Source organism: Pipistrellus hanaki (genome assembly GCF_964339955.1).
Source record: "Pipistrellus hanaki genome assembly, chromosome: 10".
In the NCBI taxonomy this organism is placed as follows: Eukaryota; Metazoa; Chordata; class Mammalia; order Chiroptera; family Vespertilionidae; genus Pipistrellus; species Pipistrellus hanaki.
This window is the reverse complement of record NC_140512.1, coordinates 67,948,248-67,974,461: the sequence shown is the minus strand read 5'-3', so window position 1 is coordinate 67,974,461 and position 26,214 is coordinate 67,948,248. Positions and strand designations below refer to the sequence as shown.

The 26,214-nt window shown below is 39.8% G+C and overlaps 2 pseudogenes across 2 annotated transcripts; one reads left to right on the top strand and one right to left on the bottom strand.

The window, feature by feature from the left end:
* Positions 1-1,090: 1,090 nt before the first annotated feature.
* Positions 1,091-18,423, bottom strand: LOC311628753 (L-lactate dehydrogenase A chain-like; annotated as a pseudogene). Its single transcript, XR_014797076.1, has 2 exons — positions 17,200-18,423; positions 1,091-1,105 (listed from the first exon to the last, which is right to left on the bottom strand). The product of XR_014797076.1 is annotated as an L-lactate dehydrogenase A chain-like (transcript).
* Positions 8,143-9,009, top strand: LOC311628744 (GTPase IMAP family member 7-like; annotated as a pseudogene). The gene has a single exon. The product of its transcript is annotated as a GTPase IMAP family member 7-like (transcript).
* Positions 18,424-26,214: the final 7,791 nt, after the last annotated feature.

The following is a 26,214-nucleotide window of genomic DNA, read 5'->3' as shown; positions in this document are numbered from 1 at the left end:
CAGGCAGGCAGAGGGACTAAGGGTTATAAGACAGGCAGGCAGAGTGGTTAAGGGCAATCAGGCAGGCAGGTAGAAGAAGACTTATTTGTGTTTATTTCTGGTATCCATATGTTTTCTTTGACTGTTTAAAAGACAATTCAAATCAGGAAACAGACTGTCTCCGAATTTTTTCCAATTGGTTTTCCTACCTGTTTCTGGCTGCTGCTAGTTATTTCAGTTGTTTGATTGCTTTCTGTTTCTTTTTCATTCTTGATTTTCTTCCTTTATCTCATAGTCTCAGGATGTTGGCTGAGAAAAGGGGTTTTGTGCTGTGCTTCCTTTTTTACAGCTTTCAACCTCATCACCCTTTTTTTTCTAGGTGACTGGGTTTGAGATTGGCTTATACTTTGCCCTTGAGGTCTCACATTCTGGGTGGCTTCTGGTGCACCTTGAGACTTGTTTGTTGCTCAGAGCTAGAGTTCAAAAGGTCGTTCCAATATGGGTTCCTCGCTGGGTACTTCACTAACAACTGCTAGATAAGGACCAAATCCATTGGAAATACTTTGTCTGAAAATTTCTGCAGGGAAAAGCCACCGTAATGCAGAACTTTGTGCCCACTATTCACACACATTTTGGCAGCATGTGTAATAGTTACATAGAGCTTCTCCCATCGGGGAACCAGGAAAAGTATGTAAAACTACAGGCCCAGTGGACAAAATTCATGCATGGCGGCTGAGGGTCCCTCAGTCCGATCTGCACCTTCTTGCAATCCGGGATCCCTTGGGAAATGTCCGACTGCTGGTTTAAGCCCAATCCCATATCAGACATCCCTCTTGCAATTCGGGCCAGGTGGCTTGTAACCTCTGGCTTGCCTGCCTGCCTGATTGCCCCTAAATACTCTGCCTGCCTGCCTCATAACCTGATTGCCCCTAAACACTCTGCATGCCTGCTTGGCTGATCACCCCTAACCACCTGTGCTTTGGCCCTCACCACTGTGGCTTAATCCAGAAGGATGTTTGAATTGCTGTCCAGTCTAATTAGTGTATTATGTTTTTATTATTATGATTAGAGGTCACTGTTTTTGGAAATGAGTTTTTATTTTTTAACATTTCACACTAACCTTTGTCTTAAATTTAGGATAAGATGACCAGACATCCCGCATTTGGCGGGTCAGTCCCGATTTTTAACAATTTGTCCCGCGTCCCGCATCATATTAAAAAAGCAGGACGTTTAATCACCTTAATTTAGGATCACATAGCAAGAAGCAACAAGCAAATTGTTACCTTGAAAAGAGTTTGGCTAGGAGGCCAAACTCATTATAAACGGGGTCATTTTATAGCATTTTCTTCATTTGTTGCAAGTAGAAGAGTGTTTGTTATCCACAGCAGAAACCATTGTTTGGTTGACATCTGTACTAGCTATTGTTAACTCACCAGCTACTCTTAGATCCTGTATCTCCAAATCTGTCTTGGCCTTAGACACTTTGTCTCCAAAGTTTCATGATGTCACTCAAGGCTTTCACCCTTTGGATGCTCTATTTAAGCATAAGACGTGGATGTCCCAAAGTATTTTTAGTTTCTGCAGTAAGTAAAGGAGATGGGGTATTCACAGCCATAGCTTTGTCTCCCCAAAGGGAGTGCTTTTATACACTATTTGGTTAATTAAACATCAATTTCTTCTTTGCAGTTGTCTACAATTGTGTGGTTGGGTTGGGTTCCTGTCAAGCTCATCCTGCTTTGCCTACAAAAACTGTGCTACATTTAAACACGTAGCAAGATGCATTTAGTAAGAGCTGCTCACACCTTAAGATATTTGTTCTAACAATGGCATCCACAATAATACTGTACAGGTTTACTCTAATAACAGGAGGTTTGCCCTTATTAAAATCCCACTTGATGGTAGCCTATGGTCCTTTTAATGTGCCCTTGAGTTCAGTTTGCTAATCTTTTGTGGAGGGTTTTTGCATTTATATTTATTAGGAAGATTGGTTTGTAGTTTTATTTGTCTTGTAGTTCTCTTGTCTAATTTTGATATCAGAGTTATTCTGGCTTCATAAAATTAGTTTGGAAGTTTTCCTTCCTCTGCACTTTTTGGGAAAGTTTTCAAAGGATGGGTAATAATTGTCCTTCAAATGTTTGCTAGAATTCAGTTGTGAAACTGTTTGGTGTGGGCTTTTCTTTGTTGGGAGAGTTTTTATTTCCGCTTCAATCTCCTTACTTATTTGCCTATTTATATTTTTTGTTTATTTATGACTCAGCATTCGTAAGTTTTATGCTCCTATGAATTTTATCCATTTCTTGCCATATGAGCTGTTGAGTTTCGTGATTTGATAGTGGCAGTTCTTGGGCAACACACCCTGGAAACAGAGAGGAAGGAGCTCTCACACTCTAGGACCCCCAGAGGGATGTCAGAGAGCGAGTTTTGCCCTGATCCCTGCAGGCCAGGCCCAGGGACCTCACCTACAGGATGGATCCCATTCATTCTGCAGATGCCTTTGGTAGAGCCCCATGTGCAGCCAGCAGGGGAGGCATCACATCACAGGAGGTTGGCTCCAGGGTGTGTCCATCCCATCTTGCCCAGTCCTGCCCTACCAGCCACTTTCTAAATAATTTCCTTTCAATTCATCGAATTCATGCACTGGGTCACAAGTATGTAGTAAAAACTCAGTATTTTTATGGTGATGTAACAGCTAGAACATCTTGTGAACCATGAGAGTTTTGGCAGCCTGCTTCGCACCTGAAAACAATTTTTAGAGCCTAATGGATCCATCCACTGGGAAATCTAGAGTAAGCTGACTCTGTCTGGACCTGGGGTGGGAGAAGGTAGGAAGGTTAGGGGGGAAAGTTGTATCTATTCCTCAGATGCGTGTTTAGTTGTCAGGTCATACAAACTTTCAATCTTGCAAGAACTATATGGGGGGGAGACAAACAAACAAACAAAAACAGAGAGCCTACTTGTTTACTGGAGGCTTTCTTTCCAGGCCTCCTCTTCTCTTTTATCCTTGGCTCCCAGTAGTTTAGACTACTTTGGCTTTGTACCTGAATCCTGTTACTTTCTGAATGAGTACTCTGAGACTTTCCTGAAATAATAGACTCAAAACACATATTGTTCCATCCCTAGTGAACACCTGAGAATTCACGAAGTCACATATCCAACTTCCTTATTCCAGAATGACCCCACAGTCTCCCACTACACCAGGGAAGGTGACAGACATGTGCCTGGCTTGCTGAGCAAGATTTAGGTCATTTAATAGAGCCTTTTGGATCTCCACTATAATCCAAAACACCTAATATACCTTTTGGAAATTTGGGTGTGAGATTGGGCACAAGGAGGAAAAGGTTTCAATTTGGCAAATCTGAAGCACTGACAAAATTAATGGAAACATGACTGTGCTTTAAAGGCACACAGTTCCTCCACTGACTCCACGGCATCTGTGCTTCCTGGCTCAGTGGGTTAAGAGGGCATAATCATTTCATCCTCACAGTCAAAGCAAAAGCCCACACTCAAAAGAGATTCTTTGGAGAAAACCTGAGATCTTATCCACTGGTGATAAAGACGATGAGCCTGTCTGAGAAGTGGTCCTGAGTAGCAGAGCTGTGAGGGCAGTAGGTCTAGGGAGTGTGAAGGGCATGGTTTCTGGTCTCAGGAGGGACCTGGTTCTGTGCCAGCAGCACAGTGTGTGGCAGGGAGAGCCAGGTTTGGGGAAGTGGTGCTTTCAGAAGGTAGTGGCAGATGGTAGAGAGGAGAGTCAGTAGTATTATTAGGACAATGTTACATGTCTCATACTGAATAGGACACATTTGTGCTGACTTGTGTACCTTCATGCATTTGCCACTGTGATGGACACTGAGGGCTGCCTGACAAGCCCTACTTTTCCCTGGATAGGAAATGAGTGTCCCCATGTCAGGTCTTCGAACCTCAAATGCAATTTAGAGACTGCTCTCTTTTTACTGAAAAAGAAGCAGGATCTCAGAGTGATATGACTCTAGGGGTTGACCAATCTCTAAGAGCAGAGGAAATCTGGACTGCAGTTTGCTGAATCATTTACATCACATAGCAGAGAGAAACTGTGACCCCAATAGTGTAAAATGTGAGGTGAGGAGGGGATGTCATGGGGAGAGGGTTGGCTAATCTGAAGGAACAATGTATGTGACACCCTCCTATTAACTTCCCTAGTTATAGGCTTCCCGCCAGTTCTCCATTCTAGAAAGAGTGTGGACTCTCTTCCCTGGCTTCTCTTTATCTAATTTTTATTCAATGGGATTTTAGAATCCTGGGTCTGAGAAGAAATTTTATAAAATTACCAGTTGCATTCAGATTTTCCTCATTGTCTCATAATTTTAAAAATTGTTTGAAGTCAGATCCAAATAAGATTCATAAATCACAATAGTTTTATTTCTCTTAAGTTTATCTTAGTATGTAGGTCTCCAACTTTCCCTGATACTTTCTGGGAAATTTCTCTGGTAAGAAAGGGGAAGTCTTTTATCCAACAGAACCAGGGAATGTGCATTTTGTTGATTACATCCTCATGGTGCCATTTCTCATGCTCTTCTAGTTCTGGTGTTTTGTATGAATTTATTTTAAAGGAAACACTTGATTAGATTTAGGTTTGACTGTTCTTTGGTGGGAATACTTCATAGGTGCAGTTGACAACTTCCATCAGAAGGCACATAATATTTGATTGTCTCTCTTCTTGTGACATTAATGATTGCTTAGTTTCATTAAGGGTTAGAAATGATGATTTTTCAAATTGTATCATTTTTTCTTCATTAATGAGGTGGAAAAATGATATTAAAAAAAGTTTCCTCAACCATCCTATTATTTCTATAAGGTCTAGTTATATAACAAAGACAAGATAAATGCTTATTTCCCCTTTTTGGTCAATGTTCAGAACAATGAAATGTTTTCCTTACAGACTCCCAATGAGGTTATAGATTGCTTTTAAGAAGAAGGCATTGCTATGAACTCATGAATTTCAACATATTTGATACATTTTGATTCATTGGAATTATTATTGATGCTAAAATTGTTGCATCTTTCTCAAGTCTGATTCTCTTGAAGTTGACTCATAAGTCCGTTTGATAAATTCCTAGAGATTTTTTTATAGCATTTCGCCTTTCCTTCCTACTCCTAAAATCAGTACTTTCTTTAGAGACCCCTAATCTTTTGATGGTAAATGAATGGCATTTTAAAACTACACTCTGGGCACTAAGGTTGCTCTTTGTCACTAGGCTCTTTATTAACTCTATGCCTTTTCAATGGACTCAAAAGTACACACCCCCACACACACACACACACACAAAAATAATAATAATAATAATAATAATAATAATAATAAATAATAAATTAATAAAAAACTGAAATAGGATTTTGGTGGAAAAATTTTAATTCAAGTTTTTTTGTTTTGTTTTGTTTTGTTTTTTGGCCTTAGTATAATCCCTTTAGATATTGACAAAGAAATAATTGCATTTTCAAGTTACGTGGACCAATTATTTATGAGATTCATCCACCACATAAAATACAATTAGTTTGTTTCATTTGCTTTTGATTTCAATATCTTAAAACATAAATTTTATTGTACAATTATTTAAACTACCTACATGGTTTCAAGATCAAAGCTATGATATCTTAGTGTTATGAAGACATCCAGTTTCCAGCTTCTGTCCCTGTCCCCTTCATCCTGCTTCTCCCATTCTCATGTAAATAAATGTTTGTTGGTTTAGTTTTTAGAGTATCTTGCTATTACCTTTTCATATACATGGGAAAAAAATTATATATAGTGAGAGATATAGATATAGATAGATAGATAGATATAGATATAGATATAGATATGGATATGGATATGGATATGGATATGGATATGGATATGGATATGGATATGGATATAGATATAGATAGATAGATAGATATTTATATAAATAAATATATATATTATGTTTTATATATGTAGTTCTTATTCCTCCTTGTTAAAGAAATGCTCAGTAAACTCTACATTATTTTCTTCACTTTGTTTTTTGTTTTGCTTTGTTTCACTTAATGATACATCCTGGAGATCTCTCCGTGCTGATATAGAGAGGCATCTCACTCCTTTACACAGTTCTCTAGTACTTCACTGTGTGAATATATCTTAGTTTATTCCTAGTAAGGACCATTTCATAGGATTTGGGTTTTTTGCTTTTGCAAATCATGATGCAATAAATAGCTTATGTATCTTTTTTTCTGTACTTTTGTCAAAGTAGTTTAGGAAGAATCCTAAAATTGGAGATTGACAATCAAAGGGAAAATGTGTACTTTTGGAGCACAGTGCTGACTTCTCCTCTGTAGAGTTTGGACTGTTTTTCCATTCTCGCCAGCCATGCAGGAGAGGTCCTTCTTTTGCCATACCTTTACCTACAGATTAGGCCAGAAAATGTTTGAATTGTTGCCAAACCTGGAGGTGAGAAATAGTACCTGACCTCAGGAATAGAGGTGTAATTTTAATTTATTTTACTTTTTGTGTTTTGATTTATTTTTCCTATTATGAATATATGTTAATGTGTTTTGATATATTCAAAACACATTTTAATTTCTTATTCTCTGGGTATTTATTCCTATCCCTTGGTCCATTTTCTATTGTGTTGTTGGTGTTTTATTTCTGTTCTTCTTAAATTTCTTTGTATAACAGGAATACTCGACCCTTTGATGTAATTTGGAAAATCTTTCTTTCCCTAGTTTGACCTGTGCGCTTTAATTTGTGTATGATGTTTTTTGTCCTACATTATGTGTGAGATTTTCATGTAATCATACTTATTAATCCTTTTCCTTATTTTTTTTCAAATCTTAGAAATACTTTCCCTACCCAAATTTTACAAAAAAAATTTATCCAGGTTTTTTTTTTCTATTATTTATATGGATTAGTTTTTTACATTCTAATTTATTTGGAATTTGAATGGTATGAGGCAATAGAAGTAGTTTTATCTTTTTCTATATGGTTATACAGTTACCCCAAAATTGCTTTATCTTCCTCCATTGATGTGAGATGCTGCCTTACTGAATATAACTGTAACATAATGTAATGGAATTGAAAATAAGTGAATAGAGTATGATTAATTTGGTCTATTTCTGGATTTTCTAATTTCATTTTACTGTTCTCTCTATAAATGCACCAACATCATACTGCTTTAATCATAGAAACTATGATGCTTGACTCCTTGAAGAGCTAGTCATCCCTTCTTATTGTGTTTCTTAATAATTCCAGAAAACTTTTTTTTATTCAAATACACCTTATTATCCATTATTTGAAGTTTTTAATATACTACTTAACTTTATAATGCACTGCTTATCACCTGCATGAAAAAAAAGATGCTGAACAGAAAAATTAACTCTAGTTATATAAAAACATGTTAAAAAATATCTATTTTTTTTCTATTGTACATTAGAATACTTTATAAACCACTATTTATTACTTATAGGGGGAAAAGGTAAATCAAATTTATACTTATATAAACTCATGTTAGAGAAATATCAGTTAATTCCAACTTTATGAAATGCTTTAAACATGAGTCAGTTTGAATTCCATCAAATGTCTTTTCTTCAACTAGATAATTTTCTTCATCTATTATTGGAATGTATTGTAACAACTAATTTCCCATATTCAGTTATTCTAGTATTTCTGAAATAAATTATGCAATCATGGTTTATTACATTTTTAGTGTCAAATAATATATTTAGAATTTTTGTATTAATATTTCAAAGTGAGATACATCTATAGCTTTACTTATTGGTGAATTCATTGGTAGCCTTTGGAATCAATATAATACTTTATTCATATAAGAATTGAAAGATTTACCTCTGTTTTATATGATCAGGAATAGCTTGCATCTCATTGAGATGATCAGCTCTTTAAAATTTTAAGTGAGTTCCCCGGGAAAGCATCTGAACTTTATACTCTTTTGTGGGGTGACTCTGAGCTATTATTTGTACCCTAATAATTGAACTGTGTCATCTCTCTGTTCTTCCTGGCATCAATATAAGTAACAGATTATTACAAATTTTCATGGAGAAAAAGAACAAAGAAAAGAGGTTTAGGCATTGCCCCCACTTAGCTAAGTTAACCCTTCTTCACTCTCCTTCCCTTCCATAAGGTCTTGTGAAGCCTTAGGCCCAGAACCTCTTGAAACAAACATGTCTGGCCATCAAGACAACACTCTGAGGATTGTTCTGGTGGGGAAAACTGGAAGTGGGAAAAGTGGAACAGGAAACAGCATCCTTGGGAGAAAAGCATTTAAATATAAAATTGCTCCTCATGCTGTTACCAAGAGGTGTCAGAAAGAAGAGCAACAATGGAAAGGGAGTAAGCTTACTGTTGTGGACACCCCATAGTTTTTTGACACCAAGGAGACACTTAAGAAAACCTGTGAGGAAATCAGCCAGTGTGTCCTAACCTCACACACTTGGCCTCATGCCATCATCTTGGTACTACAGCTGGGCCGCTACAGAGAAGAGGATCAGAAAAACAGTTGCAATGATTAAGACCCTCTTTAGGAAGCCAGCCATGAAGCACATGATCATCTCGTTCACTGGCAAAGATGATTTGGGTGATCAAACACTGCATGACTTTATAAAAGAAGCAGATGTAAACCTGAAAAGCATCATCAAGGAGTGTGGGAACCGCTACTGTGCCTTCAATAACAAGCGAAGTGATGAGGATGAGAAGGAAAATCAAAAGCAGGAGCTGGTGGAGCTGATAGAGGAAATGGTATGGAAGAATAAAGGGGCTCACTTTTCTGATGCCATCTACAAGGACATAGGGGGAAAGCTGCAACTTCAGGAAGAGGCCTTAAAGATAACCTATTCTGATCAATTACATATGGGAATTAAACTACTTGAAGAAGAATGTGATCAGAAAAAAATAAGCCAGGAAGAAAAAGAGAAAGAAATACAAGCCGTAAAGATGAAGCATGAAGAATGAATTAAAGATTTAACAGAACAAGCTGGAAAGAATATATTTGCATATGTTGTACAATTGATTTGGGATAAGCTTTCATATATATGGCATAGGTTTTTCAAATAGTGTAAATTTTATTTTTTCTTCTTAATTTACCATGATTTGTTACTATGGTATCAATAGATTATATTTTCAAAAGATGGATATAACAGTATCTTCTATCCACCTATTCTTCTTATAATCTTAGCTTGCTTTTCCTTTTGTTGAGTTATGGAGGTCTGTGCCACTGCCTTGGAATTCCATGGACTTTGTGACTGCTTTGGCAAATAGTGGATGGCTGTGACTTCTAAAGTTAGATAGGGAGGAAGCCTCCTCGCTCTCTGGTGTATGTGCCCTTGGCACTTGGCCAACATGTGGTGAGGAAGCCCATGTTGTCTATTGAATCCACAAGAAGAGGACATGAAATTACCGGCTCACTCCCCTGGCTGGTCTTTCATCCGCCAGCAGAACCAATTGCCAGCCATACAAGAGAGGCAAGATGGAAGTAGAGTCTCCAGCTGACAACTGAGCCATCTCAGATGAAGCAGCAAAGAGCAAAGATGGGCCATCCCACTGCATTTCTGCCCATGTTTCAAGAGAAAAATAAATGATTGTTGTTGCTTTAAATCACTAGGTTTTGGGACGGTTTGTTATGCAGTGACAGCTAACCAGAAGCATTCTCCCAGCTCATTCCTCACCAGTTCCCACAATGCCAATTAACTGAAGAAGTTAAAAAAAATTGGCATAATAATGGAATAATATATTATGGAGATTTCACAGGCTCAATATAGGACAATTCAAATTAGAAATCCTTCATATAGCAGTGTTAGCACCACTGGTGATGCACATTATTTTAGTTCACTTCTCTGAGATCATTGTTAGTGAAGTAGCAGGCTTCTCCAGAAAGATGGTTCTGTGGTTCACGTGAGGCAGGAGAGTAAGAAGCTAGGAAATTTCCTGGGCAAGTGAGATGGGGAAACTGAGACGAGAAAATTACACAAGGCCAGCCTGTTTAGCTGGCTTGCAACCAGCTTCTGAATCACAAAATTTATCTTCACCAACTAAGGACACATGAAAGCAAGTGGTTTATACTCTCCTCTCTAACCAGAGGATACATAGTTTTAATCACTCTGGTTTGGGAAGTAGAGCACAAAGACCCAATTAAAGCCATCTGTGCCAGCTAAACCCAAGGGAAGATGAAGACAGGAGAGGTGGGGAAGAGGGGGATTATAGCCAGAAAAACCTAAGATAAAAGTAAAGCAGAACAAAAAATAATTTCACACTCTTCCATACATTCATTTGATTAAAAATGCACCAGGAAAGCTGATGGAAAACAAAACAAAACAAAAACAAAAACAAAAGGGGGGGGGGGATAGAAAGCCCTCAGGGCAAAAACTACTTTAGGGCAGACCCATGCCCAATTCTAGGCATGAACTTTTTATTTCTTCCTAAACTCTAATGGTCCTCCTGAGAGACTGCAGCCAGCAGAGCAGTGGCAGTGACAGCTGGACCCGGGCTCAACCTCTGATCCTATATCCAAGACCTCGTTTTCCCTGACTTCCCAGTGAGCTGAAGGAGCTCTGCCTAGGCTCAGTTCTTTCCTATATAAGCCAAAGCAGCCTTGCCTAGGTGCTCTGTTGTGGCTTCTTCTACCCTAAACCTTTCCTTTATTTCACTTTCCCAGCTTTAATAAACATGCTCTCAAAATCACCTGGACTTGTGTTTTGAAATCTTTCCTGCACCAAATCAAGAACCCATACACTATAGGGTAAAAAAAGAAGAGGACATCTGTCATACTCTCAACAATAAATATTACTTTAAAAATAAAAATAAAAGGAAAAGAACCCACACACTACAGGCCAGCCTGAGGACAACCCACTCTGAGCCCAATCCTGTCTGGTAGCACATGTACATCTGGAAATTATGAAATTTTCTTACTGTTTCTCTCTTTTCTTTTTAAGGTACCTAACTTAAAATGTCTAATAAAACATTAACTTAAAGTCTCTTCTCTTCCAAATAGTTTTCCTTTGCCTCTGCAGATACATCCTTTACTCTTCACTATACCTCTTTGCCCCAGGAGGCTGACCTATGTGAATCACATTGTTATCCAATCCAAAGATTCTCCACTTTGGGTGTTGTATTCAAGAAGGAGACATGGTTGTCCCAAGGCAGTTTTATTTACTTATAACAAATTAAGGAAACATGGGATTAATGTAAAAAGATCTATTGCCTCAAAGGGAGTCTTGGCCATACCTTAAACTACTTGGTCAATTACATGTTGGTTTATTCTTTGCAATTGGCTACAGTTATACTGCTGAGTTCTTGTCAAGATCATCCCATATATTGCTGGACTGGTGTATTTGAACATTTAGCAAGAACAGCATCCTATCTAATAAAAGAGTAATATGCAAATTGACCATACCTCCGACACACCCACAAGCCACACCCACCAGTCAATCAGGAGTGAGCATGTAAATTAACCAAACCAAGATGGCTGTGGTCACAGAGAGAACAGGGGGCTTGGGTTTCTACAGTAATGGAGGAAGCCAAGTTTTCTGCACACCATGGCTGACCTATGCCTCTACTCAAGGCTACAAAGTTTCAATTATAGAAGATGAATGAATCCCAACAAAAATTGCTGCTGCTATGGAACAAGCAGGAGGCTTGGCTCCACTCAAGGTTGCTAAGTTTTAATTATAGAAGATAAATAAATCCCAGATACCAGGGCCTCCACTTCGGTTGGTGAGGGCTATGTCTGGCCTGCAAACCACCACAGGCACCTCACCCAGGCCGTCCCATATCCCAAAGGAACCCTCCCCCTGATTTGAGACATGTTTCAGGACAAACCAGCTAGCCCCCACCTGTACACCAGGCCTCTATCCTATCTAATAAAAGAGTAATATGAAATTGACCATCACTCTAACACACAAGATGGCTGATTGCCCCCATTTGGTCAAAGATGACTGCCCCCATGTGGACACATGTGGGATCACTTAACATGACCCGTGTGGTTCAGGGTTCCACTCAGAGTCTGGTTTCTGGAGAAGGCCACACACTAAATGAAGAAAGACTAGAAAAAATTAGTTTGAAAAAATAGGGGGCCAGGCAGAAGTCCACCTTTAGGGGGAGGAGTACCCAGTGCTCTGGCCTTTTGCCATCCCTTTTATTAAGGTTCTGAGATAAGGATATCCTGTAGGTAGGAAATTCAAACAACAGAAAAGCAACAAGAATTTACATATGATTAACAAATTAAAGTTGCTTCAACTACCAGTATCTCAACTAAACAATGAGTTGATAACTCTGTTCATTCAGAGCCATGAAGGTTGGCCAGCCTTTTTTATATTTGACTACTAGTGACTCAACCTAACCAATGAGTTAATACCTCCAACCATTCAAAGCCATTAAGGTTAGCCAGCTCTTTTTACATTTGACTACTAGTGACAATGTTTGATTTTCAGCAGACACAAGATGGCCACCACAAGATGGCCAGCAGAGGAGCGCAGGTGGGAGGGACCAGGTCTGCAATGGAGGGCAGTTGTGGGCAATCAAGCCACAGGGGAGGACAATTGGAAGGAACCAGGCCTGCAATGGAGGGCAGTTAGGGGTGACCAGGTTAACAGAGGAGGAAATTGGGGGTGTCCGGGCCTGCAGGGAAGGGTAGTTGGAGGGGGGCACAGGTCTGCAAGGGAGAGCAGTTGGGGGGCCAGGCCTGCAGAGGAGGGAAGTTAGGGGTGACCAGGCCTGCAGGGAAGGGCAGTTAGGGGAAAACAGGTTGGTAGGGGAGCAGTTAGGCATCAATCAGACTGGCAGGAGAGTGGTTAGGGGGTGATCAGGCTGGCAGGCAGAAGTGGATAGAGGCAATCAGGAAGGTAGGCAGATGAGCAGTTGAGAGCCAGCAGTCCTAGATTGTAAGAGGGATGTCTCAGATTGGAAAAGGTGCAGGATAGACTGAGGTACACCCCTCCCCATGCATGAATTTTTTGCACCAGGCCTCTAGTCTATATATATATTAAAAAATCCAGCAATTGGAAGGCCATAACGGTCAGAACAACCGGTCACTATGATGCTCACTGTGGCCAGAAAACAGACTTGATCTAGGAGTGGAGCCAGCCAGCCAACCTCTTGCAGCCTCTCCCCCAGGCCAGCCTGCCCCTGATCGCCTCTTTATCCCATTAGGGGATGGGGCTGGTGAACCAACCTACTGTAGTTCCTCCCCCTGTGCAGGCCTACCCCAGAACACCCCCGCACCCCCCAAGCAAGGGGTGGTGCCCGCCTGCCAATCACCCAGTACTCCTCCCCTCAGCCATCTCTGCCAATCTTCCACTGTCTCTTCCTCCCAAAAGGCCCATCCCCGATCTGGTAATTGGGGCCAGGCCAAGTGGACACCACTTGAACACAAATTCTTGCACTGGGCCTCTAGTTTAGTAAGAATGGCTCAGATCTTAAGTCTTGTCCTCTCTAACAATATCAGCAGGGTCTCTGGCTCTCTGAGTTCAGCTTGGATTCTACCAATGGAAAGTCCAAGCAGGAGATCTCTTCTGGGTAGAAACGCAAGGTAGGGGTGTTTGTTGTCTCGCCTCTCTCCCAACAAGGCCATCTCTGACTAGCTGCAACCCTAACCCAAATGTCATACCTTCTCTACTCAATTCTTTTTCTGTGTTCCTGTTTTCTTAACCCCCTTTCAGGTAGGGTGCAATTTCCTCACTGCTTCCAGAAGTCTCTCCTGTCATTTGTATACCTTATGCACAGCTTGTAGGAAACCCTTGCACTTGACTTTCCCCAATTACCTAGTTATAATGGGCCATCTCTGCTGCTAGAATCCTGATTGATAATTCTTAGCAATATCCACCATCTTTTTTCTCTTTCAGTCATACACTGACAATTATTAATGTTTCTTTTTTAAATCCCCTCTAGTGTTTTCTGACACCAGACTATCTCACCTGACGGCTGAAATCTGTGTCATTGCCAAAGCAGAATGTTATGTATGAGTCCACTAATATATTATCTTTTCAAAATCACATGAGAATACCAGTCAACTCCCTGAATGATTTAGACCTCCAGCTCAGGAGTGTTGCAAAGTCAGTAGTTTGGGTCATGGTGTAATGAGTGGAAAATGTTATTCCTGATTTTGGGAACGTGTTTTCACTTGTGATTGTATTGTTGCTGTGGCATATGAGAGAGTAGCCAACAAAAGAGCCATTTCCATCTTTTTCAAGACCCTTGCTGAACTCTAAGAGCACATTACAGAAGGAGGGGGTGGCATATGAAATTGTGAAAGCCAGTCACCATGCATGAGTCTTAGTGATAGATGGATAAGAGTCTCAAATCTGGGCAGTTCTTACTAGATGCTAAAATGTGGCACAGTATTTTACAGAGGAACTCCAATAGGCTGAGCTTGATCTGAACCGACCACTGATGAATTTAGCCAGCTACAAAGAAGAAATCAACATTTAATTAATCAAACCATGTATGGAAGCAATGGCTAAGCCTCCCTTAGGAGAAGTAGAGCTTTGAAAAATATTCGCCTGCCTCCTTTACTTGTTACAACTGAAAATAGAACTATTTCTCCCACTAGGACTGTGTTCCCTTGAACCCATTGTGTTCTGTTATACTGAGGAAGGTCAAGGAGAAGATGTGACCTCTGGTTGACCTGAAGTCTGTACCAAATAGGCCTTCAGCTTGCCTTTTCCCCTCCAGGAGCTGCCTCAAGGATACAGCCTTGAGATAGTAATGTGTAGTTGAGACCGTCTGGATGGTGTATCTGACTCAGCCCAGCTACATAATTTTTTCAAATCTGGCAGGTAAATGTAGAGAATATTTGTCTCTGAGTCACCCAAGACAAAACTTATAAGTAAATTTCCTGGCTTATTAAACTATCACCTACCCATCAGCCATGGCCTGCTTCTCTCTTGAGTCTCTCACGCCCTCTATATAGGGGCCAGTTTCAGATTATTATTCCCAGGAGGTTTGGAACCAACATGTGCTTTAAAACAGCAGTCTCATATACGTTTTTAAGCAAATATAAAAAATGAAGTATCTAAGGCAATTGTCCTCATGTACTTCCTTCCTGTGAAAAAGCATTTTAATTTTCTAAAATTCTTTCTAAATCAGGATTTAGAATCAACGAATTGCCATGTTGCAGAAAATTGTCATCCTCTTCTCCTCCATAGAGAGCTGAGATCTCAGCTCTACATCTGGGTCTCAGCCACTCACATACGTGTGCACATCAAGGAAAGATGGCAGAGCATATTTGCGCTGAGCACACAAGTGGTTGTTGGATAGGGCGTGGGGGCCAAATGTAGGTGGGGTGGGCAGGGATTACTAAAGGACATGAGGAAACCAATAGACCAATTGTCTTGGTTGGGTGATAGTTTCACTGGTGAATACATACGTAAAAATACAGTAAGTTCTCTCCTCTAATTATATGCAGCATATTATGTGTCAAGATGCTTATTCATATCTTTTTTTCCATTTAAAATTGGGTTGTATTTTAATGAATGTATTGTTAGAGTTCTTTATACATTCTGTTATTTTTTAAATTCACCATTGTTTAAAGTGTTACATATGTCTCTGTTTTCCCCCATTGATCTCTCCCTGGTTGTTCCCATCCTCGACCCCCCAGTAAATACCCTCACCCCCTACTGTCTGTGTCCATGGGTTATTATTATATGCAGCATACAAGTACTTTTGGGGGGTGAGATATATACACTCTGTTCTTTGTCAGATCTTTATCAAGAATATTTAAAAGTTCTTTATCAGATGTGTGATTTGCAAAATTTTCTCCCAGTTCATAGCTTGATCTTATTTCTGTCATTTCCTTGTTGATGCAAATATATTTTGCTGATTATTTTTAATTCTATTTCTCTAATATGCACCCTTTCCATTCCTTTTATTGCTATGTCCCACTGCATATATGTATTACATCTTTTTTATCTAATTATCCATTAAGGCTGTTTCCATGTCTTAGCCATCATGAATAAAGATGCAATGAACATAGAAGTACATATATCTTCACAAAGAAGTGTTTTCACATGTGTTGGGTAGATACCAGAAGAGGAATTGCTGGGTCATATGATAATTCCATTGTTTATTTTTGGAGGAACCTCCATGCTGTTTTCCATATGGCTGTATCAGTTTACCTTCCCACCAGCAGTGGATGAGGGTTTATTTTTCTCCACAACCTCAACACTTGATACTACTTGTCCTTTTTATGATAGCCATTCTAACAGGTGTGATGTGGTATCTCTTCTGTCCCAGAAGACAGGCAAATGGCTAACAGATACATGAAAAGATGGTCAACTTCACTAGCTATATTACCATCATAGCTAGTGAAGTTGACCATCTTTTCATGTATCTGTTAGCCATTTGCCTGTCTTCTGGGAGAAATGTCTAATCAGGTCATCTGCCTTTTTTTAATTGGATTTTTTGCTTTTTATTACTATTTCTGTAAAACTTGATGTATATTTACTTTTTTTCAGTTATACTTTAAAAAATACCTTTATTGTTGAGACATTTATATTATAGATGTCTCACATTTTACCTTCGTTGGAGCCTACAACAGCTTCTGCTCCCTCTCCAGATCTTCACTGAACTCTTGTCTATGGGTTATGAATACATGCATTAAGTTCTTTGGTTAATCTATTCCACCCGACCCCAACGCCTCGGAAATGTGCCTGTTACTACTTTAATGTCTCTAGATCTCTTTTGTTTGTCAGTTTATTTTTCTCATTAGATTCTACATGTAAGTGAGATATGTGATAATTGTCTTTCTCTGACTGGATTGTTCAATTTAGCATAATACTCTCAAGGTCTCTCTTGCTTCCTCAAAGAGTAAAAGATGCTTCTTTTTCACAGCTGCATAGTATTCTATCGAGTAAATGTACTACATCTTTTTAATTTTTTTATTTTATTTTTTTCTCTGTTTAAGGTTTATTTGGCATTTTAGTTGGTATACTTGAATAGTTGGCTGTATTACTTACATGTAAACTTTTCTTGTTACATTATATGGCAATGTACATATAACCCGATATGTACTGTACACAGAATAAGATCCTTTAGAACAGTTATGCACAAAACATGCAATATTGTATTTACATTGGACCCCAGGATGTGATTGAATGGAGAAAAAGAAACCACAAGTTATGTAACACACAGTGAACACACATCTAGTCTGTAGGGCAACTGAAGTGTGAGCAAGATTGGCAGTGGTGCCTTTGAGGAGGTGGAACTTTTTCATACTAACCAGTTAGGACTACACAAGATAAGGACCTTCCAGCATCAGGATGCAGATGTTGTGCTTTATGAACCATCACTATCTCTATCTTTAGGAAACTGATGTTCTCAGTCACAGATCAGGTAAAAAGGACAATATGCAATCTCCAACTAAAATCCTCCTGTAGCTTAGACAATGAGGTAGTATGACATTAGAAGACTTTAAAGCTGCAGCTCTTTCTGGATCCCCCACAGTGTATGTGCATTCTTCTTCAAAAAGTTAGCAACATCGATGAGAGAGAATCAGGTGTCAGAATCAGCTTCACAATATCTGAGATTAAATTCTGTTCCAAGATGCAAGGAACACTAAGGAAGACATTGTCTTTTATTCCATAGAGATCCTTATCATGGTGAAAATTGGATGCACCTGCCTAAGATTCTTCATCATACTTTCTGCCAAATCTGCCACAGATAGACCAATGGCCCAGGATGTATAGCCTTTCAGTTTGATTACCTATAAGCACTGTCAACCACCTGCTTGTGAACTTGTTTCCACTGTTCCTCATCTGCATCAGTGCCTAAATCAGGGTGCAGATTCTTTAGGGAGACACCAGAACATTCACTCCACTCCATACATGCACACTAGAGTCTCCATGCTCCCCAAGGACCCACCTATGACTGCTTAATGGGTGAACTCCCAACCTCTCCCCCATCAGGTATCTGAACTGGGCTGAATCCAGATTGCAACCCCTTCCAATCACACGGTTTTTGGGAAAGCCACTTAACTTCCAAGCCACACAGATCAAGATATCCACTGGGTTGGAAACAACAAGCAATTTGCAGTCGGGACTGTATTTTACAACATTATGAATGATGAATTTAAAGATGTTCATGAGACTGGACCAAATTAAGGCAGTTTCTCCCTCTTATTCACGAGCCCCAGCTGTGATAATAATCAGCTTGGAATTTTCAGTCACACTATAATCTTTGCCAGAGACAAATTTTTGGTGTTCTAAGGAAAAGGCTGCCATGTTGGAGATTCATCATTTCTCCCTTTAATTTGTCTTACATGACATCAACAAGAGCAAAATTATCTGCCAAATCCTTCATTAAGATACTGATGGCACAAGCCATGCCAACAGCACCAACCCCAGCAACTGTAATCTTATTCTGGGGGCTCTGTTCTTCCTTAAGAAGATTCACAATCAGCTGATCCTTGAGTGTTGCCATTTTGGACTTGGGACCAAAAGGAACAGGGAGTGCATGGGAGGGGCAGTGAGTTGGGCATCTGTGGCTTGCGATGTAGGATCTGGACTTGGTGGCTGCACCTCTGATACTCATACCACATCTTTGAAAAATATTTTATTGATTTTTTACAGAGAGGAAGGGAGAGAGAGAGAGTTAGAAACATTGATCAGCTGCCTCCTGCACATCCCCTACTAGGGATGTGCCCGCAACCAATGTACATGCCCTTAACCGGAATCAAACTTGGGACCTCTCAGTCCGCAGGCTGATGCTCTATCCACTGAGCCAAACCGGTTTCAGCAAAACGAACTTTTTTTTTTTAATATATTTTATTGATTTTTACAGAGAGGAAGAGAGAGGAAGAGAGAGTTAGCAACATCGATGAAAGAGAATCATCAGTCAGGGTCCTCTTGTACACCCTCTACCGGGGATGTGCCAGCAACCAATGTACATGCCCTTGACCGGAATCGAACCTGGACCTTTCAGTCCGCAGACTGACGCTCTACCACTGAGCCAAACCGGCTTCGGCAACATACCACATCATTGTAATCCAATCACATACTGATGGGCTATTTCTAGATCTCAGCTATTGTAAATAATGCTTCTATGAACATAGGAGTGCATATATTCTTTCTGATTGGAGTTTCTGCTTTCTTAGGTTATATTCCTGGATGTGGATCACAGGGTGAAAGGGCAGTACCATTTTTAATTTTTTTGAGAAAAATCCATAATGACCACACCGATCTGCATTTCCATCAGCAGTGTACTAGGGTTCCCTTTTCTCTACATCCTCACTAGCATTATTCAATTGTTGATGGCAGTCATTCTGACAGGTATAAGGTGATACCTCATGTAGTTTTAATTTGCATCTCTATGCTGATTAGAGACTTCACGCATTTTTTATGTGTCTCTCAGCCATTTTTACATCCACTTCGGAGAGTCTTTTGTGTCCTTTGCCCATTTTCTAATTGAATTGTTGGCCTTCCTATTTATAAGTTGTATGAGTTCCTTATATATTTTGGAAAATAAGCCCTTATCAGATGCATCACTGGCAAATATGTTCTTCCATACCATGGGCTCCCTTTACATTTTGTTGATTGTCAGTTTGCTGTGCAGAAGCGTTTTATTCTAACATAGCCCCATTTTTATATTTTCACCTCTGTTTCCCTTGACCTAGCAAATGTGTTGGCAAAGGTATTGTTAGGAGACATATTTGAGATTTTACTGCCTATGGTTTCTTTTAGAATTTTTATGGCTTCACAACTTACATTTTAAGTCTTTGATCCATTTTTAGCTTATTTTTATGTATGGCATAAGTTGATAGTCTGGTTACTTTTTTTCTTCCTTCCTTTCTTTCTTCCTTCCTTTCTTTCTTTCTTTCTTTCTTTCTTTCTTTCTTTCTTTCTTTCTTTCTTTCTTTCTTTCTTTCTTTCTTTTTTTGCTTATACCTATCTAAATTTCCCATCACCACTTATTGAAAAGATTGTATTTTCTTGCCTACATTGTCAAATAATAATTGAGTAAAATGGCTAGGGTGGATTTCTAGGTTCTCTGCTCTGTTCTATCAATATGTATGCCTGTCCTTGTTCCAGTACCTGCTTGTTTTGATTACAGTCGTTTTGTAGTAAAACTTGATATCCAGTCTTCTGATCCCACAAATTTGTTATTCTTTCCAAAGATTGCTTCAGATATTTGGGTTATTTTTTGGTTCCATATAAGTGTTTGAAGTATTTGCTTTAGATTTGTGAAATATGCCATTGGTATTTTAATAAGGATTACATTGAATCTATAGATTGCTTGGGTAGTATGGACATTTTAATGATGTTAATTCAGCAATTCCATGAACACAGTGTATTCTTGCACTTATATCTTCCTCTCTCCCTATCTTTCAAGCTATAGTTTTCCAAGTACTTTTATCTCCTTGGTTAAATTTATTCTTAAGTTTAAGAATTGTTGCAATGTCTATTGGGTTTACTTTTTAGTTTCTTTTTCTGAGAGATCATTATCCTATATAATAAAAGTATAATATGCAAATAAACTGAACGGCAGAACAACTGGTCACTATGATGTGCAATGACCATCACAGAGCAGATGCTCAACACAGAACCTGCCCCCTGGTGATTAGTGCACTCCCACAGTGGAAGTGCCACTCAGCCAGAAGTTGGGCTCATGGCTGGTGAGCACAGTGGTGGTGATGGGAGCCTCTCTTTATGCATTATAGGTCTATTTAGATGTTCTCTTTTTTCTTGAGTCAATTTTGGTAGTTTATGAATTTTTCCATTTTATTTATGCTATCTAATTTAGGAAACGTTAGATTGTTTATAATATTTCCATATAATTGTTTTTCCCCCATAAACTCAATAATAATGTCCCCTCAATCCATTCCTGATTTTAGTAATTCTCGATATATTTTTGGGCAAACTTGCTAAATATTTGCCAATTTGTTGATATTTTCTAAGCACCAAGCTTTATTTATTTATTTCTTTTGGTTTTCTGTATTGGTTTTATATTTTCTAGTTCATTAATTTCCATTGTACTCTTTACTATATTCTTGTGATTGCTTTAAATTTCATTTGCTGCCTAATCACCATCTTAATTTGAAATTGTAGGTTATTGGTGAAATAAGACATTAAGAATATACATCTTAGGTAAAAACTGCTATTTGAATTTTAAACCTGCTAAGGCAATTTTCCTATGCCTGGGACCATAACCTTTGGAGATTAACCACTGAGTTCTGCTTCTGCAAGATAGGGCCACATTCCAATGTCCAGCAGGATGTGACTGAGAATGACCCTGGGGGCTGACCCCAGTTTTTAGAATGTAGTCTTTAGGATTTAGAATTTAGAACAAAGGAAAATTCCTGTGGTTTGAACTGTTGCAGAGTTCCAGAGTGGTCAGATGGTGCAGGGGGAGAATTTGGAGGGACTTGCTTTGTTCATTGGTGATGGGCTTAGGGAGGATTAATTCAAATTCTAAGCAAGGTTACAGGCAGAACTTCCTTTTTTTATTAAAGAGCCAGCCCTATGTACACTTAGTGGTTATCTCGATGATGGCCTTGAAAACAATACAGTTCTTTCCAATTTAAAAAAATTGCACCTGGCATGGTATTGAGATTGTGGACATATCTGGTCTCTGGCTAAAGCAAACTAGAAAAACAGCAGAAAATTCCAAACAACAGTTTGTTGCAAAATAGGGGTTTTCCTTCTCAGAACCTTTAAAAAGAACTACTTGAAGCAGTGCAGTCCCGTGGAGTCCACCTGCATGTGGTGCTCTTGTAGCTGTCCTGGCCAGGTATTTCAATAAATATTTGCCTGCTTTTTTTAATAAATCATCAGCCTCCGGTGGTCTAATTTTGAACCCAGGGTTCAACCCCACAACAATTGGTTAGAGATCTTTCTTCTTTGTTTAATTTTTTCCAGATTAAATTTTTCCTGTGTTTTAGCTGCACCCATAACTTTTGTTATGCTTTTTTCATTTCTATTCATCTTAAAGTGTTGATAATTTTCCTTTTGATATATTTTTTGATTTATCAGTGTATTTTTAGTTACTAATTGCTAATTTTACTTCATTTTGCCTGGTGAACATACGATATTAAACTTATATTAATGAAGATGCTAAAATGAGTCACAAAGTATTAACATGACTTGCTAATCAGTTTGTCTCAGTGGTTAGAGAATTGTCCCAGGGAATGAAGGGTTCTGGATTCGGTTCAGATCAAGGGCACCTACCTCAATTGCAGGCTCAATACCCTGTACCAGGAGGGGCATGTACAGGAAGCAATCCAATCAATATGTGTCTCTCCCACCAATGTTTCTCTCTATTTGCTTCACCTCCTCCCTTCCACTTGCTCTAAAAATCAATGGAAAAATACCTGGGGTGGTGATTATCAAAAACCAACCAATCTAACAAACAAACTAAAAACAAAACAAAACAAAAACAATCAAACAAAAACAAACAAACAAGCAAAAAAACAACAAAACAGGACTATAAATCTTAATAAAAGACTGGCAGAAGCCTGGCAGATTGGCAGGAATGTGGTGTGTGTCAATCTTGGATCAGATGAAAGTGGGAGGCCAGAGAATGGAGGCATATTCCTCATCTAAAAGGAAAATTGTACTCATCTCCTCCAAAATGAGAGGGTGGTAGGCAGTGTGCAAGCAGAGGTTATAACAGCATTGGCAGGACAATAGGCAGGGGGTTGAAGGAAATGAACATAAAGTACCTTTTGATTTTAAAATTACATGAGCCTGATTTTCTGTACCAAACCATAAGAAAGCAGGCTCTCTCCTGTTGTTTTTGGAAAATCAAACTATTTCTTATTGGCAGTGTTCATCAGTGTCTCTTTCACTTGTCTGCACCAGTCCCCATATTTCCTGTTTTTAGAGTGCCCTGTTTTCTAGTTTAGTTCTTGGAATTTCTGGATACTTCTCTAACAGAAAGTTGGGCAGACAAAAGGGTTGTTCCAGGTGCCCTGAAGGTGAGTCTGTTTGTCATACAGCCATGTCCTACCTCTTGTCAGAAACAAAGGTGTGGGCTATTTATCGGAAATTGGGTGGTTTGCAGGAGGACAAACTCCTAAGACAATGTGTACTCAGGGGTCTAGGACTTGGGGAACACATGGCTCAGTGGAGGTGTCACTTAAGGAGTTAAGATGATAAACTGAGAAGATTGTCCCTGTTTAATGGGGAGCCTGGGTAGATTCAACTTTCCCATCTGTATAGTGGGATGAGAAAATTCATTCAGCTTCATGAAACCCTGTGAATCCCCATGAAGATCCATTGGGCTAAGCAGTCATCAATTTGCTAAAAAGCCAGGAACACTTTGCAGTGTACTGGGGTGTGGGCACAGGGTGAATATTTCCCACATCTCTTCCCTCACTGTCAAAACTGCTGTTGCTCTTAGCATGACCATCACCATCCCCTTTCACCCATGGGTAAGCCCAGAAGTTGAGTAACTAGAAGTTGAAATCACACCAGCAATGAGTGGCTGTCAGTAGGCTCTCACACTTCCAAGGCACTGGGATCCGCTTCAGTATCCTCTTACTTGGCTTGGACCTGTGGGAGCTGTGTTGTGTGGCCTCACTAATGTGCTCCCAATTCTCAGGAAGGTGCATGGGGCAGACACTTAGGAAGCCAGGCCTTTACAGTTACACAGGAGCTCCCTCGAGGCCGAAAGTTCCAGGGCTAGACTGCTGGGAAGGAAGAAGAAAGGGGATTTCTGCCCCTCCCCCCCAAGCCCTCACAATAGGGACAGGTCCTTGGTGTGGGAGCCAAACAGTATCTAGTGACCAGAGGGCTGGGGCTGTGTGCTGTGTCCCTTATGTGCTTTCTGTCAGAGCCTACCATCTGCCATGTTATTACCCAGTACTCCCAGTGCTGGTTTGTCAAGACCGCAGCAGGCACACTGTCCAATATGTTAAAACAAACAAACAAACAAACAAACAAAAAACCCTATCTAATGAAGAGGAAATATGCAGGGGAGGGCAGAAATTACAGGGATAGGGCCTAAACAGGTAGTCAGATATCTTCTGAAGGGTCCCAGATTGGAGAGAATGAAGGTTGGGCTGAGGAACAGCCTCCCCCCTGCAGTGCACTAATTTCATGCACTGGGCCTCTAGTATAGATAATAAAGAACATTATAACTTGATAAACAAAAAGATAGGTACAGAAGCAGAGAAGCATCTAACTAACTGTCAAATTATAGCAGGAAGACTGGGGAGAGGCGTGGGAGGTTAGAGATCAACCAAAGAACATGTATGTATATATATAAGCATAATCAATGGACAGAAGACACTGGGGTGTGAGGGCATGTATGGGAGTGGGGGGGGCAATGAGGAGATATGGACACATATGTAACACCTTAAACAATAAAAAAATTGGGAAAAATGAGTAAACAGGTGAGTAAAGTAGCACTTTATATATACACCTGTTTGACTGGTGAAAATGTCCAGAAAGGTCAGTAAGGAAAATCAGTTCCAAATCTGATTTTTGTCATGGTTTGTCCTTAGGAAGTTTCTTAACTCTCAGTATATTATTTTCCTCTTTAAATCAAAAGAAATTAATGATTATTATCCCTCATAGTTCATGAAATTATTTACATCATAAAATATTTAAAACCATCTATTGCCCCAATGCTAGTGCCACCCCCTGCCCCCTGCCAAGTGCCCCTCAGGTCATCAATGGAATCCCTCCCAGGCTTGAACCTCCTAAGTGGACTCAGCATAGCTGCTGAGGATGTGAAAAGCAGGAATTAACAGTGAACTTTTTTGCTGCCATGCTTCACAGAGGCCATCACTGCTGCAGCCAGCATGCCCCTCAGGTTCCCTACCCTTGGTCTCCCATTGCAGCCCACCCAACCGGTTAGTCCATCTTGGGCCTTCCTGGGCTCCTAACAGCCTTTGGCACCAAAGTGCTGTGTAAATGTGGGTTCTATGCATGGCTAAGATAAGGAATTGCCATTCTTTAAACTCTGCACCTACATTCAGATTAGAAAAAAGGAAAGCCTTATTTATTGACTTTGTTTGGCTTGTTTGTTTGGTTGGTATGTTGGGTGGTATGTTGGTTGGTTGGTTGGAATGTTGGTTGGTTGGTTTGTTGGCTGGTTAGTTCTTACACAACCTGAGGATGTCATCTGGTTTTCAAAAGGTGTGGCCTTGAAGAAATTTGATGGGCTGGCCCATCGTCTGTCAAACCCCATGGTACAGCCACCAGTCTCACCTCCGTGGTCTGCAGCTTCTGCCAAAGCACTAGCTACTCCCTGGCTTCTCCAAGAGCAAACAGGACCTTTTTGTTTTGGTGTTTTGATTTGCTTTTGTAAGAGCCATAATGCAAGCCAGAAAATGGAATGCAGGACATAAATGGAAGTTGTCAGTCTGCAACCCTAGAAGAGCTGTCACTAGAACCTAATTATGCAGTAACCTGATCCTAGACTTCCAACCTGTAAATGTGGAAGACACATTTCTGCTGTTTATAAGCCACGTAGACCATGGTATTTTCTTTCTTTCTTTTCTTTTCAGCTGCCCTAATGGAAGAGGACAGTATCTAGATTAAAAAAAAAAAAAAAAAAAAAAAAAAAAAAGTCAAAATAAATTGGTTATTTGCTCTTACTATGAATCCATTTTCTGCTAAAAAACAACCAGCAATTTATCTCTTTTTTAAAAGAGAAAAGATGCATGGAGACTATTGAAACACTTTAAAACATTTTGAAATTAGGCAAATTAATTTAGAAACTGTGTGTCTCTGGTCCAAAGGAAGACTTGAAACTTTAAAAAGTGAACTTTGGGCCTTAGCAAATTTGATGGGGTTCAGTTTTGTGTGTCATTAAAGATCTGTCTGAAACCAAAGGATTCCTATGGTAGGAAGTGTTAGTTTCTGCTCAGCTCCAGGTTCCTTTCTTGCCAGGTTTAGACCTGCACTGTGTGTCCTAGCCTGAGTAGGAGCCTGGCAAGTAGCAGGCAGAACAGGACCAAGGTGCTCAGCAGCATGGATTCTCCAGTCTGCCCACTGCTATCCAATTGTGCAACCAGACTAGCATCCCAGGTTCCCGCTGTCCAGCACTTCGTCCTCCAAGCTTTGCCTATCAGGCACAGCCACTGCATGGGGCAGAGGATGTGTCAGACCTCACTGCAGATCTTAGATTTGAAAAGTAAAGAGAAGAAGTAGCTGGTTGGACAAAGAGATCCCCAAATCTGACAAAGCCTGTCCCTATGCAGTAGAGAGTTCTCGGACAAAAAATGACCCATAACCACATCCTGCTGGGACAGACACTGGGAGCTCTGCTGAGCTGGGCCTGGGAAAGGCATGGCTTTTGCTCTG